General features: G+C 41.2%; 1 pseudogene; it reads left to right on the top strand.

Moving 5' to 3' along the window:
- The first annotated feature begins 1,232 nt into the window (after positions 1-1,232).
- LOC143856357 (glucose-1-phosphate adenylyltransferase small subunit, chloroplastic/amyloplastic pseudogene) lies at positions 1,233-2,784 on the top strand (annotated as a pseudogene).
- Positions 2,785-3,566: the final 782 nt, after the last annotated feature.

Raw genomic sequence — 3,566 nt, forward strand, 5'->3', positions numbered from 1 at the left:
ATGCACAGATATCACCCTAGTGCGACAAGAGAAACATACATCCATACAGATCCAAGTACATTCGTAAAGATCTAAGACATCAACACATCTCCTAAATACGTCACAAGTCCTAGAGCAAGATAAGTAGATAGCCTAAATAACGACAGAGATGCCGAAAATGACCAAAGTACAGGATCCAGCTACTGCGGTGGAGGAGGAGGATGATAAGATAAACTACTAGGGTACTGACCCCACTGACCACCGGAGAGGTACTCGCGAAATGCTATGAACTGGTCATCAACGTGAGTGGTAAGTGACTGGAAGCGAGTGGACATCTCAGTATCAACATGGGTAGTAAGCTTCTCAAACTGAGAAGCCATGGGTCGCTCAAGTGCCTCCTGCATGGCGGCCAAGTCCTGTCGTGTGTAGGCGTGAGAGAAATTCTGAGATGACAATGGGGCATCCGCCTCTGCAGCTTGAACATCCTGATCCTCTGCTTCTTCTTCACCCTTACAGATGACTGTGGGGTATCGGCTAAGAGTATGGAACATGTAGCGGAAGATGTATGGTAGACAAATCTTGCGACGCTCAAGGATACAATAGATGATATAGGCCTCCAAAGGCCTTAGAGCATCGGTCGTTCCACCGCGAGGGATGAAGTTGTTGAACATAAAGTTGTGAAGCATTTTGGCAACGGGAATGAGGTTGGAGGCTTTCACGTACATGTTGGGGTCATAAGCCCTGGTAATCCTGCCATATAGCCATGACCTTCACTGTTTTGTTGATTCCAAAGAAACCTAACCTGAGATTTGTGCGATTCCTCATTTAGATCCATAGTTTCTTTTTGTTTTGATCCATAAACTCCGAGCTGTATAGAGTATAAATTTAATTGCAGAGAGAGAGATCTGTGATCTGAGATAAGAGTAGGAGATCGAAGAGGAGCCTCATTTTCCGATCTAAAGATTCAGAGAGAGATTAGAGAGATTTTCCCCCAAATCCAAATCCAAACCCTAACCCTCCGGCCTCCGATCATCTTTCTCCGACCAAGTCCTTGCCGGATTCCGGTTAAATTCCGACCAATCTTTATTCACAACAAGCTTTTCTCCTTCCTCCTCTGCTAGATGTCTGTTCTTTTGATTTTTTATATTTTCGAAAAAAAAAAAAATTCTTCAAAATCCTAAATCCTCTGCAATTATTTTTCTCCGGTGAATCCACCGGCAAATTCGAGCTCCGGCTGACCTCGGATCTCCGAGTAAAAGCAAAATAACAAGAAGCACTCTCACTCCAATATGGCGACAGAAAATTTAGGCATTTCGAGGCTTCCTTCTTCAAAAACCCTAACATCCTCAAATCCATCCAATCTCAGTCGGAAATCCACATCAACTTTTCTCAGATCTTCAAACCAGAGCCTCTCTTCTTCTTCATCTCACCTCTCAGGCGACAAGATTCTGTCGAGAGCTATTTTCAATCGCCGGAAAAATGCCTCCAATGGACGATCTTCGGTCCTTATTTCTCCAAAAGCAGTCTCCAATTCTCAGAATTCATAGACTTTTCTCGATCCTGACGCCAGTCGAAGTGTTCTGGGAATTATACTTGGGGGTGGAGCTGGGACCCGCCTACACCCTCTTACAAAGAAGAGAGCAAAATTTGTTGTTCCTTTGGGAGCCAATTATAGGCTGAATGATATTCCTGTGAGCAACTGCTTGAACAGCAACATATCAAAGATCTATGTTTTGACACAATTCAATTCCGCTTCTCTCAACCGACATCTTTCATGAGCATATGGAAGTAATATGGGTGGATACAAGAATGATGGATTCGTAGAAGTTCTAGCTGCTCAGCAAAGCCCTGAGAATCCTAACTGGTTCCATGGAACAGCTGATGTTGTAAGACAGTATTTGTGGTTATTTGAAGAACAAAATGTTATGGAATTCCTCGTTCTTGCTGGAGATCATTTATATCGTATGGATTATGAGAGGTTTATTCAAGCACATAGAGAAATCGATGCAGATATCACTGTGGCTGCTCTGCCAATGGATGAAAATCATGCCACTGCATTTGGTCTGATGAAAATTGATGAAGAAGGTCGCATAATTGAATTTGCAGAGAAACCAAAAGGGGAGCAGTTGAAAGCAATGAAGGTTGATACTACCATTTTAGGCCTTGATGATGCGAGAGCAAAAGAAATGCCTTATATCACTAGTATGGGTATCTATGTGGTCAGCAAAGACGTGATGTTGCAGTTACTTCGTGAAAAGTTCCCTGGAGCCAATGATTTTGGAAGTGAAGTTATTCCTGGTGCAACATCCATTGGAATGCGGGTGTAAGCCTGCTTGTATGATGGCTATTGGGAAGATATTGGTACCATTGAAGCTTTCTATAATGCAAATCTGGGGATAACCAAAAAGCCAGTACCAGATTTCAGCTTTTATGATCGTTCTTCTCCGATCTATATGCAACCTCGTTACTTACCACCTTCCAAGATGCTTGATGCTTATGTTACAGATAGTGTTATTGGCGAGGGTTATGTGATTAAAAACTGAAAAATTCACCATTCAGTGGTTGGGCTTCGTTCATGTATTTCAGAGGGTACAATCATTGAAGACACATTGCTAATGGGCGCAGATTATTACGAGACGGATGCTGACAGGAGGGTTTTGGCTGCAAAAGATCACCAACCAGGATAATGTGCAAGAGGCGGCAAGGGAAACAAATGGGTACTTCATCAAGAGTGGGATTGTCACTATAATCAAAGATGCTTTTATACCGAGTGGAACCGTCATATAAAACCACTTGCGCTTTCATTAGAAGCAATAGCGAATTGGATTTTTCTAAGGGAAACTTCATCGGAAAAGAAGTTGGAAGTCTCATTGGCCATTTGAAAAGTGGAGAAAGAGCAGATTCAATGCACAAGAATAACACTCGGATTTGAAGGTCAAAGGTAATCCAAACAATCCGGATTCAGGTAAGTTTAATTTTGCTTTTGTTGTTCATGAATACTTTAGAATTTACATAATCTATTAAAGATTCCAAGTAAACCAATTTATCCATGGTGTGTATAATTTTATTAGCATTTTGATATCCTCTCCAATCAAAATATTTCCTCAAGCTAACAGTGGTTATTAGGACCCAAAAATTTCAAAACACCAATGAATTAAAATTTCCTAGATAGTTGAGATTTAGTTTCATGTCAGTTTACTCACAGGATATGCTAGCACGGTCATATTCTTAATAAATTGTGTATTTCTTTTGTTCTTTGCATCCTCCTATCATTGCAAAGGGCGATGAAGGCGCTAGCCCAAGCCCATCATTAGGGGACTTGCTCAGTCCAAGTAACACTCCCCTCTTTACTTAAAAGACTTGTCCAGTCTTTTAAGTGTGTATCCCTTGTATATTAGAAACACATTCATTGCACGGGCAATGAAAGAGATATCTGGAGTCCCTCTCTTTTTGGAGACTTGCTTAGTCTCATTGACACCTCTCCTTGTCTCCCTTCTTTTTTTATTTTTTTTATTTTTTTAGACTTACTCAGTGTTTAGAAACCCTTATAATTTGTCCTCTCATTGCAAGGGCAATCAAGGAGTTAT

This window comes from Tasmannia lanceolata, unplaced genomic scaffold, assembly GCF_043159265.1.
Source record: "Tasmannia lanceolata isolate RefF3 unplaced genomic scaffold, GAP_Taslan_0.1 ptg000023l, whole genome shotgun sequence".
NCBI lineage: Eukaryota > Viridiplantae > Streptophyta > Magnoliopsida > Canellales > Winteraceae > Tasmannia > Tasmannia lanceolata.